Source organism: Falco punctatus (assembly GCF_963210335.1).
Source record: "Falco punctatus genome assembly, chromosome: 6".
NCBI lineage: Eukaryota > Metazoa > Chordata > Aves > Falconiformes > Falconidae > Falco > Falco punctatus.
In genome coordinates, this window is record NC_137585.1 from 34,719,657 (window position 1) to 34,733,860 (window position 14,204).

The following is a 14,204-nucleotide window of genomic DNA, read 5'->3' on the forward strand; positions in this document are numbered from 1 at the left end:
TATATACATACACATACATGTATCCCCTCCTCTTGCAAGGTCTGGATAGAAGCAGACCAGTCAAACCCAGCTGCATGCAGCAACCCTTGGACTTATTCAGCATCCCGATCCTAAGTGAGTGCACGCGCGCGTGCACACACACACACACACACACACACACACACACACACACACTCTCTGAGTGGGGGGACCTGTCTCCAAGCCTCTCTCCCTCCCATCACCCCATGTGGGCATTATCCCCCCCACCCCACCCCCATCCCCCGGCCACTTCCTCATCTCCCTTGCACTCACCCCTTGCCTTCATCCTCAGATCAGAGACATCCACCCCCCAGGGAGTGCATGCACGGGCTGGAAGAGAAAGGCAATCCATCCATCCTGTCCTTCCCCCGCCCCGGTCCTCCCCCTCCAATCTCAGCCGCTTCTCCGAGAGGCGACAGGGATGACAACAGGGAGCCGAGGACACACGAGGCAGCTGCACAAGGACTGCACACAAAATTGTGTCACACACGTGCACACACATGCACACATACCTGCTTCTGGAGGGGCGACTGCTCCCTGTTTCCATACGGGGCATGACAGAGGCGAAGTGGAGGCACAAAAGACCCCTGTCTTCAAGCAACTTGCAGCCCTGCGGATGTGTGTGTGGGGGGGTATCCCCCACCTTGTGTCACCGCTTGGAGCTGTGCTGTCCCCTGCCCCACAGCTGTCTCATTCCCGGCTGCACCTAGGCAGCACTCCCAGCCACGCACACACGCGAGCACGGCAGGCGGGGATGGAGCAGCAGTCCAGGCAGAGCACGCACAGCCGGAGGATTTGCTGCCTTCGCCGCATCCGCATCACTGGGGGAAGAAGGCAGAGAGGGCTGTATTGGCATTTAAAACGCGAGTGATTAATTTGCCACAGGCTCGGCTGATAGGACTCCGGGACCAGAGCCGGCACTGCTTCTCCCAGCTGGGAAGGCTGTGACAGGCGAAGGTCCCTCTCCCATGCAGCCAGCTCTGAGCTCTCCTTGCCTGCACAGCCACAGCCACCGCTCGGGTGCAGGCGGAAAGGGGTGGGCCTCCACCAGCGACATGAGCACACATGCAACAGCTGCTGGGGAACCGCACACACACACAGACACAATTTCCTTGCAACAGCTGCTGAAGAGCTACACACAACATAGAACAGCTTCCCAGGAACACACACACAAGCGAGAGCTGCTGGGGAATCACACACACACGCACACAGAGGCTACAGCTTCTCAGAATCAAGTCACACACACGAAAATACAGCAGCTTCTAGGAACAATATAGGTACAAGCAACAAGCAAGCCGAGCAGCTACATACACACACATATTCATGCAACAGCTATACACCTGCTGACACAGGTATGTGCAACAGCTGTGGGAAACTATACCTCGATATGTGCCCCTGCGGTATTTGCTGAGAAAATTGACACATAAAAATGCAACAGGAGGTGAGGGAAACCTTTCATCCACGTACAAACACATGCATGCAGCTGCTCGGGGTAGAGTGTCTTTCACACACCTCCCCAAATCACCACACACAGAAATACAACAGCTCCTCAGAAACCACCTGCAACCACATACCCTCACATGCATAAAACAGCTTACTGGAAGACCTTCCACCTCCCTACACACAAACCCACACATGCCATCACTGATGGAGAACCTGCTCACAGGCAGAAACAATCATCCATGTGCATCAGGTGCTGGGCACCCAGCCACAGCTCAGCCCCCAAATACTGCACACAGGCAATACCTGCTAGGAAACCACCTTACCAAACACAGGCTGACTCTTAAGAAATTACTCCCCAGCCCCTTCACAGAAAGCACAAACATACAAGACACCTAGACATAAATAATCCCTGCACAGACACGCAGACCACAACTGAAGGGACATGATGCATCCCTTGCACTCACCGCAGCTGTGGAGGAACTGCCTGTCTCACTTGGACACACGCAGACATGCAACAGCTGCATAGAAACTTAGGAACATAGGACGTTGGATGGGAGCTGGCTTCCTGGGATGTGCAATCCAGTCTCCTGCTATTCCAGGCAACCACATCATATAATCTTGCTCAGAAACGTCTCAGAGGTCCATCCTAGTGCTGTGAGACTATTTGCTCCCTGCTTGGAGGCTGTTCTGGCCCCTGGCTGCTCTGGTGTTGGAAACCTGCCCCAACACCTACATTTACTCATGACCAATTCACACCCACATTTCTTGTGCCAGCTGTATCCTTCACATGGCACACACAGACATCACAAGAACAAGTGGAAATGCTCTGAAACCTCCACTTGCAGCTGAACAGACACCATCTGCACCCCTGCCTCACACAAATATACACACATACAACAGCTGGGTGAAGACATTCCCTTCAGCATAAATATCAACATGTTTGCAACAGCTTCTAGGAAAATAGATGCCTAACCCTGGCACCCACAGCACTCACATGCACACAGGTACAGACATACAAATGCGTGTAACCTCTGATGGGAAACTAACAACTTTCTTCATGCAGTCCAAGAACTGCAGAGGAATTACTCTGCCACACACACACCACTGCAAGCAACATTATTGTTAAATGTGTTATACTGTGATGTCCAGTTGAATTTAAAGAAGCTCAACTGTGGGCCCAGCTCCCCATCCTGCTAATTACTGTAGAAGTACAGAACATGACATTACCCCATCTATCTCACACCTGCAGATCTATAGGGGGGTGGTGAGCTCCTTTGATTCCTCTGCACATTTTTCCCTCTGGTGAAAGAGGAATAACCTCATGCAAATCGAAACCCAGCAAGTACGGGACCACCCCTAGCCTTCTCAGGTACACACAACAGCCTCAAGGACAGGACACCAAACTCACACGCACAGAGGGTGGTGGTGGTGGGGTGTGTGTCTGCAAACAATCAGTAGCCCTACGGGAATGAGTTGCCTCCCTCAAAGTACAGGCAACAAGTGCCAAGGGCCAATCTACCAAACTAGCCCCCACCATCACACACATCACCTAGATGGCATGAAGAAACAAGTTGATCCACCAGGTGCAAACATACAAGGTCATCAGCCCTTTTGAAAATTTATATCCTCTTTTACTCTAAACCTGCAAACCCAAGTGGGAAAAAATACACAGACACACACACAAACTCCTCAGAGAGACAGGAGGTGAGCAGCTCAGAGGACACTTCTGGATGTTCCCTGGACCATCTGTAGATGTCTGTTTCCAGTGGATTAAATGTCAAAGCTACTCACTCCACCTGGGATGAGAAAGAAGATACAGATTCTAGTTTCCTTGTCTTTATCACTTTGGGGGCTTATGACCATGGGGGTTTTCCTCCAAGCTCTTTTGAAGCTAAAAGCTAAAGGAACAGAGACTTGCTTCCATCTTTCTCTACCTCCTCCAAGGACAGACACTATCTAATCTTGAGTGTTGTTGAAGTAGGAGAAAAGGTTTCCAACTCCAAATTAATGCAGGATCTGCTCCTGCTTGAGTTCCTCCAGGATCATCTTGCAGTCTGTTCAGGAGGAATCTCCCAGAGGCTATCCGGCTGGCACAGATCATTCTGGACTCAAAAGTGCTGGGGCAGGATCCTTGTGCTGTCAGGGCCTGTGGGGATCAAACGGTGCTTGCTCATACTCCCACTGACCCAGGAACAATACTTCAATCCAGCAGAACAGAACTGCCCTGAGACACAAACAGAAGCAAGCCCCGCATCCCCAGGGAGGTGGGACATTTGGGTCCTCGATCTGATCCAAAGCCAGGCCCCCAATGCTTATTCATCCCATTGTAGATAATAATCAGTCCAGAGGGTACAGAAGCTCACCTCCATGTTTATTTTGCAGAGGCTCTGACCTTGTCAATAGCCCTGGAAAGGCTCTGGTTTTTGTTACTTCACAAGTTTAAAAAAAAAACAAAACCACAACACTTCACCAAGGAAAAAAAACTCCTAAGGACGTCATAGATACTTTTAGTCAGCTGCAGAGGCACCTCATTCTCTATGTCCAGCACTACAGAAGAAGAATCACCTTCTAATTCATCTGTGCCGATGTCCCTGGGACCACCACACTCCAGCCAGGCCTCACCTCTCTGCCCCTTTAACAGGGATGGAAACAGCCCTGAGAACCACCTTGGGTTATGTACACCTTCCTGCTCAGCTGCTGCCCCGTTGGGCTGCTGCATCCTCTAAGACTGGAGATGCTGTTAGGGGTGAACAAGGGAGCTGACCTTATTAGAGCAATTCCCTAGTATTATTCCAACATATGTCAGGGAGCTGTGAAGTCCCAGGTAGCCCAGGATCTGGAAGTCACTAAGGTGATGATAAAACTGATTTTTTTAACTGTGCTCAGGGTGGGGAACGCTGGAGGTAATGTTCAACGTGGACAGTAACTCTAGGGAGTAGGGACTGGGAGTGCGTTACGCCCCTCTCCCCCATCACCTGGCCCTTGTGCCTTTTGCCCACACAAGGAGGGAAGTCAGGCAGAGACACAGTCTGCCTGCGCTGCCTTCGGTGTGTGCTGCCAGGGAAGGGAGTCTCACTGGGAGCGTTTCCAGCTCGCAGAGACGGCAGATCAGCCCTTCTCCCTCTCTGCCTCTTCCCCTGCCCATCTGCCTGTCTCTCCCAGGGGTACAACCGGGTCCCACGGCTGGGGAAAACGGGCCCCAGGAGAAGGCTGGGCTCTGCCCTCGCTGCAGTCAGAATCTCTCCACTGATCTATACTGCGGTGAGCAGTGACAGATTGATTTTACAGCTCTGCTTGGAGCCGGCCGCTGGCCCTGGACTGTGGATGAATCAGCTTTCTCTGGGCCTTGGCTTTTATTTCATTATTTTACTGCAGCCTCCCTCACAGGCAGCTAAAGAGAGAGCAAGAGGCAGAAAGATTAAGTTGGCAGATTTCCTTCCCTGCCCGTGTGCTCCCAGCCTCCCAGCTTGGCTTTGGGACTCCAGGAGGAGGGAGGGAAGGGATTGTTTTCCAGGGACTGACAGCTGTCAGGAATAAAGACATGAGGCTCTTTCTACACGGGTAGCTGCACATTGCAAAGGCTGTGGGAGACAGCGAGTACTGCGTAAGCACTACGTAGCATGAATGGTTCCCGCACTGCTGTGCTGATGCCTTGTTCTTTGCCGAATGGAGAGGGGCCAGTTTTTCATTACAAGGAGCAGCATGTTCAGAAATAGCATCCCATGAGCGCATTGGACATTAACCTGCTTACAGTCTCCAGGGTGGAAGTGCTTCTAGGTTCTACCCTAACAGCTGTGGACCTAGAGGAGGGGGCAAGTACTCTGCTGTCTCCATCAGGCTGAGAGGTTTCTGAGCATGCCATAGCTAGGATGTTTTCTTGGATGTACCTCCAGTCATGGAATTTACCTTCTTCCCCCTCCTGGCTGTGGATATTATAGACATGGCCCAGGGAGAGCCAGGCCATGTCCTGATGCTGTTGGTTATTGTGCCATCAAGAACAGCAACAGTGAACTTAAGCAAGGAAGGAGCAGCAAAATCAAAGGGCAGAAAGGTGCTGGGTTTTCCAGCCCTGGTCTGGAACTACAGTGGGACAGTTCAAGCCCCCAAAGGCCCCATTAGCAAAAGGCAGTCTAGAGCAACTGGTGTCCAGATTGTCTGAGCAGAGAATGGAGGGAACAACCCAAAGTGCAACAAATATGTTCCTCTTCACAACCCCAGCACCTCAGGAGGGAACGGGAGCAAATCTCTCCTCTGTCATACTGACTGCTGAAAAATCCCTTTTTCAGAGCTGAAGATCTACTCAGAGGGTCCCTCACCTGTGCTGGCACCTGCCCTGCAAGAGGAGGAATAGCCAAAGGAACCCATCACCATTTTGGTTTGCTCCAGCCTTCTTCCCATGCACTCACTTCTCAAGAGGGGCTTCACATCACCATGGGTGGTACCTTCATCGCAACGGGTTCAGGATGCCTTGGAGCTCTTTCCTGCCTTGTCACAGAGTTCTCCAGCAATATAGATTGCCTGGACAAGGAGGGTTCTTCAGAGGAAAAATGCTGGAGTTACTGAAGATGGACAGCTAGGACATTATGTCAGTGGGTCCCTCAAGCTCACACATATCCTTTCTCTCTCCACCTGCCCCTGAGCAAAGATCAGAGAGAGGCCAGAATGGCTCAAACCATCAGAAGGCAAGGGCCTTTTGATCTGTAAAGATCAAGGGGTGGGAGAGGAAGGAAGATGGGAAAAGCAGGAGAGAGAAGTTTCCCAGAGGTCTGTCCCAGCAAGAGGCAGGGAGGCAGCAAAATCCATCTCATCCACTTTGTGTAATCTCTTAATCTCTTGGGTTTTAATCTTTAGCATCAGGAATGAGACACATCATTAAGAGTATAAGAAATCCCAGTTGGAAGAGAGATGAGGATGGTGAAGGAGGCAAAAATGTTTCTTTTTTCTAGGCCTTCTGCCTTGTTCCCTTTCTCTGTGTCTCTCCCCGCCTTCCTTTTTCCTCTCTGCTTACAAGCAGTAATATAGGTAATGACCTGACAGACAGAAACACCCAGAGGGCCTCAGCACCTGGAGAAAGGGTAGTACCATGACCTCTGTGCAATGCAGGTCGAGCCCTCCCATGGTGACAGGCAGTGGTGGCACAGAGGCACGAGGCTCAGTGTCCCAACTCAAACTGAAAGGCTCTTTCATAGCCAGAAATGAACAGCAAACATTGCCAGGGAGGTTTCTTCTTGTCAGAGACAGGGTGACTAGAAGAAACCACCCATCCCTCATCGGGACAGGAGAGACAAGATTTTGGAGGGCAAGGGAGGACCTGGCGGCACTGACTGCGTCCTGCCCCATGGTCTCAGGCTGGGCGCTCCACATCTCAGCTTCCCCCATCTGTCCAATCCTGTGGATAATAATCCTCACCTCAGAGAGTGATTGTGAGAGGTTAATGAATTAACATTTGTAAAAGCTTTAGATAAAGGGCTAAGGATTATTACTGTTGTTATGCATGGAAACAGCTCCTAACCAGCATTTCCCACCTCCTCCCTCCTGCAAGCCTGGGGGATCATCTGACACAGATACTGCCACACAGGAGCTCCCCCAGAGATGGAATTACTGGGAGAGTAAGAGAGAGGGCTGCAGGCTGCCAGAGGCATTATCAGGGGAAGGCAAACTGGGGGCATTACCATCAACCAGCAACCCATGCTGGGCTGTGGGGCCGAGACCCTCTGCACTCTTTCTCTGACCACTGAGAGTGACGGGTCCATCCCACTCCCATCAAAGTTCAGCAGAAAACAGCTGCTGATTTCTGACCATGGCAAGCCAGCCCCTCCTCCTGCCCTTTCAAGGCTATCGACTGACCTGAGATAGTAGTACAAGATATATTTGCTTTAAGGAAAGCTTAATGCCAGAAGGAAACTTCCGTGTGCTGACTTGGGGCAAGATTCAGAAACAACCCAGACAGATGTTCCTTTCACAGGCATAGGAAGAGGGTAGCTGGGACCAGATTTTGGTGTCTTAAATCTTGTGCAAAATGTTTTTCAGACTGGGGATGGGAACTAATTCAAAGCAGGAGTCTTTACGTTATACATCTCTCCCTTACACACAAGCATAACCTCAAGAGAGAAAAGCCTTCCCTAACTCACCTACTATAAATACACCAAACCACTTAAAATGGCTACATTAAAAGAGAGCTGGTAATTTGATAGTGGTCTCCACTTAATTAGATTAGGCTCTTCTTAAACACAAGGACTGCAAGCAGCTAATTCTCCTTTCCTTTTCAGTATTACCCTGTCAGCTGCCATGCTGATCTGACAATTTAGTCCTATTCCATGCTTGGTCCTCATGGGATGCTGACAGGGAAACCCTGGGGGACCAAGAGCTGTTGTCAGGCAGTGACCCAGCAGAGCATTTAAACATGTGCCCTAACCCTGCACTCAAGTGCCCACTTGATGGAGCAGGGGCAGTGTTCCCACAGTCAGGGTGAAGCTTCAGACCCTGCCCTGCAGCCAGGGTCCAGGGGATGCAGCTGGGATGAGCCTTCTGCTGAGACAACAGCTCTTATTCACTGGTCAGGCAATGGTCTTCCTGGCATTCCTTGCCATGTTCACACGCCTTTTGCCTTTGCTTTCTAAAACATGTGTACCATGGCAAGAAAAAATGTGAACTGGAGTATAGTAATGAGTATGAATGTCACAAAGGGGCAGAGATTGACCAATTTTTGGCCAAGGCAACTGGCTGAACACCTTTACAGAACTGTATGTGAATGTACATTTTCATGATATCCCATACTGATGAAGAGGGAATGGATGTGTTAAGGGCAAATCATGTCATCGCTGATGACTGGAGATGAAATCATGGTGCTCACACATGTTCGGGGGTGTGAGACCACCAGCCCTGCCATGGACCATGCCTGTGCAACGCAGTGCAGAGTTCCAGACCCCAGAGCAGAGTGGTTGCGCCAGTACACTGCCCTGCCTGGGCTGCTTAGCATTGCTGAAAATAAACAGTGCTGTGCACAGCTGGGTGACAAAGTTTTTCAATCACATCTGGGGTAAAAATCAGCCCCTCTGCATTGCAATGTGTGGGATTTTGCACTTGATCTAGGCAAATAGCAAACAGCACAGTTAGTGTCCCCTGCAATGAGAGACCAGAGGACAGTGCTACCTTGGTCTTCCCCTCAGGAGACTAGAGCAGATGTTAACAAACCATACACATAGCCAGGAGCTTTTTTAAAATATCTTGTTCTCCTGATTTCTCACTTGGAGGGAAATAAGCAACCTGTTTGTAGGTTACTGGGGTAGCTGGCAGAGTCTGTACCCTGAACATCATTGATAAGATGACAGAAAGTCACCTGGAAAGGAGAGATGAAGCTGTTCTGGTCTTAGGGCACAGGATGGACCTGGTCAATTCTCCAAAGCCTTGTTAAGCCTTCCTAGCAATACAAACAGCCAGTCAGTACCTTTTGCATGAATCCAGGTGTTGGTTCTCCTAGAATCTGATTCAGTTCTCACTCAAGGCCAGGCTAACTGTGGTGCTGCTCTTAAACTGCTGGATGGGACTGACACCCTTCCCACCCAGGCCCTTCAATCTCTACCCAGTGAACTTTATTCTGTCCCTAGCAGGGCTGTATTCTGCACAAGTTGTCCCCTTCACAAAACACCTCCAGGTTTTGAGAATTTAAATTCCCAAACCTTTTGCTCTCCATCTACAATGAAGGAAGTTGACTTTAATGACACACAATTTGCTATTCAATATGTTCTTAATTAACATTAAAATCTATGTCAGGTTGTTTTATTGTGGGGTGGTTTTTTTATTTTAATCCTCTATCTCTTTGTTATTTATTCATTTTGATTTTTTATTTTACCTCATTAATGCAGTGGTGATTTAGATGCAGTTTCCTCTCTCTGCTGCACTTAATGAGTCGTCAGCTTTATTCACTCTCACCCGTGTCCTCATGGGAGCATGCTTTGATTTTCTAGTGGGTGCATGAAAACACAGATTAAAGCAATTAGACAGAAATAATCTTAGGGAAAGGGGAGAGAGATCCAGAGCGCCTAATTATACCATTTTAATCAAGATACAATTATGCAGAGACTTTTATAGATTATAAATTAACCAAACTCCAAAGGCAGAAAAAATATCATTTTAAATATGGTTCATTATGCTTGTTGTTTCTGCCTTGTGATGTCTCCCAAACTGGACTTCAGGGTTCATTTAGAAGAAGTTCTGGATAAGGCTTTGCAGAAGTGGAGGAGAAACAGACTCAGGAGACCCTGCTTGCTAGGACAACAGTCTGGAAATGGCCTCTGGGAGAAGGTAAGGAATCGCAGCTGCATTCCTCACTTACTGATCTCACCAGTCTTTTCCCAATGAACCGAGTACATGCACCTGCTGCTACGCCAGGCTTGACGGAAGACCTCCAGCTGCCTGCCTGGGTCAGGTAAGGAAAGACCCAGTTCAGAGGTCTGGGTTTTGCTTTGCACCCACAGGCTATGCTGAGCTGCCAGCGAAGGACTGTGGGTACTGTAGTCTAAGAAGCAATTTCCCAAGCTACAAACATTCCAATTAGAAACACAGTGAGTGGGCAAACAAAACACATCACGCTGGATGTGTTTTATTCTGAACCCTGGAGGAACTTAAGCCAGCTGCTCCAGATTTATAGCTGCTCCAGATTTATTGCAGCAAAACCTCAAGGCGCTCAGGCTCTCAGAGCACGTAGGAAGGTGCTCTGCTCCTGCTGCCTCTGCAGAGGAGTCATGGAGACCCCCCCCCCTCCCAAGAGCTCTAGGGAATCCTGGTTTCCCATGGAGCTGTCACACTATGATGGAGAAGGTGTCCAGAGATCAGGCAGAAACAGGCTGGCCAGTTCAGGTCCCTCTGATTTTGTGGCTGCAGCCCAGTGATACCTGTGAGGCATCGTGCTGCTCACTTCTGCTGTGAGCACAGCACTAGCAGTCCCTCCTGCATGGCGTGCGGCACTCCTTAAGCTGTTCACAAAATGCTTCTGGGTGTTAAGGAGACAGGAGAGGGCTCACGGCAGCAGTCCTTGGCTTCCTGCAAGGTTTGCCAGCAAGTCTCCTGAAAGGTTTTGCTGCACTGTGGCCAGCGCAAAACTCTTCTCCAGAAGAGTCTGCTGCCAGATGCCTCTCACAGAGATGCCTCAACCCATCAGGCCTTCACCAGGCCCCTCTCCATTGCCATGGCCATCCCATGCCATAAGAACCAGTGCTGAAGTGACTGCAATCCTCTGTCTTTGGAGGGAGCAGTCTTAACCATCTCTCACCTGCAAGTGTCCTGGTGACACTCATGCATGCTGTCTGCAAGGTGGGGATGGCTGGGAAATGCCCAGAGCTGGTCTATCCAAGTGACAGGGACACCACCAGGATGGGCAGCTGGGGAAGGGAACTGATGGGTCCTGCTGTTGAGGCTGAGGTTCCGCAGTCCTTCCAGGGAGTGAAGGGTAGTTCCTTCCCTCAGCTGCCCTGTGCTGGAGCCATGCTGCACCCATCACCTAAGAGGGGAAAACCCTGGGCTCTGTGCACTGTATCCACCATCCGTGTCTGAGTGGTGGGACTGCTGTGAACTGATGGAGGCCGACACAGGTAGCAGGGAGATTCCTGGGACATTCCTCCCTTGCGGCCTCCTCACCCATCTTCCCCTTCCCGCAGTGAAGAAAGCAGGGCTGCAGGCTGCTGTCCTTGATCCTCGTTGCCTCCTACAGCCAGGGCAAGACTGAGAAGGGCTGTAGGGCTTTGGGGGTGGCCCCGTTCCCCATCTGAGGGCTCAGCCTGGTGGGTGAGCGGTGGTATCGGAGTGCCCTCTGCTGGCCCCGTTTCTGGACTGTTCGGACATTCCAAGCCTTACACCGCCCCGGTACCCCTGGAAAGTTGGGTCTTGGCTTGCCGCAGCCAAGCCCTGACACCCCTGCCATGGTGGACACCACTCCAGCCGCAACACAAGCACCATGGAGTCCCGTCAGCGCTGGGTCACAGCCCCAGGGCAGCCAGTGTGATGGAGAAGCCGGGACGGGAACGATTGTAAGTCAGCATTCAGCTCTGCGTGGGTGGGCGGGCGGCTGTGAAAGTGCAGGCATTGCTCTCAAGCTTACCAAGTGTTACTAAAGAGATGTGGGGGGGCTCCCACGGGCTTTTTGGATATGTTCCCAATTCTGTGGGAGGAAAAGTCCATCCCCTGATGCTTTGCTCCAAAAGGCAAGAAAATCAGAAGTGTGGTAAAATGGGCTGAGGAGGAGCACACTCTGCTTGGGCTTGGTGCCACTCAGATGGTTGACCCTGTGATGGAAGAGGGTGGTCTGGCCACTTTGAATGAGTCTCCACAGAGCTAGAGCAAAACATCCTGGCCATTCACCAGCTGTATGTGGCTGAGAGCCTCCATCACACTGGGAAGTTCATGCCTCCATTCTTCACCGTAAATTTTCCTCCAGAGCTCCCCTAGATACCTCCCTGTGTTTTGGCTGTCCCAGTCTGCCATGGCAAAACCATGGGATCATTCTGTCTGGACCCAGGACACCCAGGTTCAGACCTACCACTGGATTCCCAGGTTGTGCTAAGAAATCTCCCAAGACTGTGCACACACAGTCGGGGTCTGCAGTCCCTGTGGATCTATGCTGATTTACACCAGCATATAATTTGACACACTATTCTGGGCTCCGGAACTACAGAGGTGACCTATTGCTATCAGCAGAGGAGAGAAGTAGACAGTGAGATCACAATCCAAGGAGTTCAGGTCCCTCTGTAGAGCTTTGTGCTTTGGTATCTAAGTCATTCAAGTGGGGATAACACTGACCTGACAGATAAGATGTGAACTAATTAGCAGTACTCTCTTCAAGCAAGCTCCTTCCAAGCTCAAGAGCTGCAGGAATGCTGAATACTCGGTCTGGTTACTGTTCAGGGCAACTGTTAGTCAGAAAGAGGTAATGGAAACTGGATTATCCAGGGAGATGGCTTGGATTTCAGACTGGGATGATGTGTTGAGATATTTGGGGGCTGTGAGGGAGAGATGCAGTGAAGTTCTGGACATGCCAGTACCAGGGGACCTGATGGGGCAGAGAGAAGTCCCAGATGAGCCCTGGAGGATAGTCCCTGAGGAGAAACTTCCTCCCACATGTCATGGGTAGGCAGCTGAGCCCTGTGAGCACTTCCATCAAGAACTGCCTTTTGTAAATGTTACAAAACAGTGACAGAAAAAAAAAAAAAAAAAACAAAAAAAACCCAAACCAAAATCCAACCACAGGAGAAGGAGGTTTATTTTAAAGGAGCAAACTAAGGTGTCCTGCAGCCTCAGCAAGTGGGACAGTGCTGTGTCCTGCGCTGGCAGAAGACTTGAAATTGCTTACACATAAAGCCCATCACAAGACTTCAGCATGGGACTAACACATAGTGTAGCCACCCTCACTGGGACTGGCTGTGGCCTCGAAATGCCAAGCATGGCAGTTCTCTGCCAGGGAGGGAGCTGCAAGTCATTATTATTCTTCTCTGGCCTTCCCTGGCCTAGAGTAACTTAGAAAGTAAGCTGATAGCATCCAAGGTGGAGTAACAACTTTCCTTTCCCTCACCTTTTTATTAAGCACTGCTGAAACCACTGCCCTCTCCCTGCCTCTGACAGTCATCTAAATGTCGAGCCACAGACAATGTGGAGCCAGCCTCTGCTTCTATTAATCCAAAGTGCTGGAAGAATCACAGGCCAGAAAAACTTTGCCTGGTAAAAATGTAAATGTCACTTTACAGAGGACAACTTCAGTTTGACAGAAAATCCACTGCCTCTTCCAAACAGACTGTGAGCTCTTCTGGATGCCATGCTGTGGCTTGTTGAGCAAGCAAGGTGGTATACAACTGCTATTTTTCCAGACCCATCTACTCAATCTCCAGCTGCTGCAGTCCATTTACATGTGGATGGGCCTGTCACTGCCACAAGGGCTTCCATTTTAAAAAGCACCAAAAAAGTGAAAGGCAGCCAAGATCTCCTTCCTTTCTCCTCACTGCTCAAATCCAGATGCCTAAGGTGTTGTCATAGATGCCATTCTCCGTGGTCCCCTGGCTAAATCCCAACCAAAGTGGTGTCAGGCTGGGCATTCCATGGGCTCTTGTAAATGAAAATTATTTTCTGCAATTGAAGTTGAGAACCCATTATCCCAAACTGAATCAATTCCAGATAGCACTGAAGCTCTCATCCTGTTTCCTTGCCCGCTAGGTACTGGCTCCTACCAAGTAAGTCAATGCACATTATTGATGTCCTGCAGCAGTGTTGGAGACCTGCTTCAGGGACACCATCCCAAGGTCTGCAAAGCTCCCCAAGGAAAGCCAGGGATGATTCCTGTGATACCCAGACTGGACTCTGAGGAGAAGAGTGGAGAGACAGAAATTCACACTGGATTCCTGGAATGAGCCTTGACTACCACTCTCTGCAAGCTGATGCTTTTCCTCCAGGTCTGTATAGCCTTCTGCCCCATTCTTAGGCTCATTGTTCTGTATAGGCACAGATCATGAGGGAAACAAAGACCAGAGTTCTTCAGAGATATAGGAAATGTTTTTTATCAGAGCCCTACCCAATCCACCCATCCATCAGTCAGTGATTCCAGCTGTCTCCCGGGCTCCCTGTATCTTTAATCCCTTCTCTGTGATTGCTTTCTGCCTCCAGCACCCTGGAGGTTCCTCCCCAGATCAGCTGGAAGGCAAGGGGCAGTGTGTGAAACAGTTCCCTGCAGAGGATGTCAAGGTCCACCAGCTGTAGCAGGT

At 50.2% G+C, this 14,204-nt stretch overlaps 1 protein-coding gene across 6 annotated transcripts in view; it reads right to left on the reverse strand.

Moving 5' to 3' along the window:
• The window catches only part of ELFN2 (extracellular leucine rich repeat and fibronectin type III domain containing 2), an 89,835-nt gene extending 79,180 nt beyond the window's left edge, over positions 1-10,655 (reverse strand). For 2 of the 6 annotated variants that reach the window (XM_080392967.1, XM_080392961.1), the window contains exons 1-2: positions 531-10,655; positions 292-348 (exon numbers count right to left, since the gene is read on the reverse strand). The gene's annotated coding sequence lies outside the window, so the exon portion shown is untranslated. The other 4 variants (XM_080392965.1, XM_080392962.1, XM_080392963.1 and 1 more) reach the window with 4 other exon arrangements.
• Positions 10,656-14,204: the final 3,549 nt, after the last annotated feature.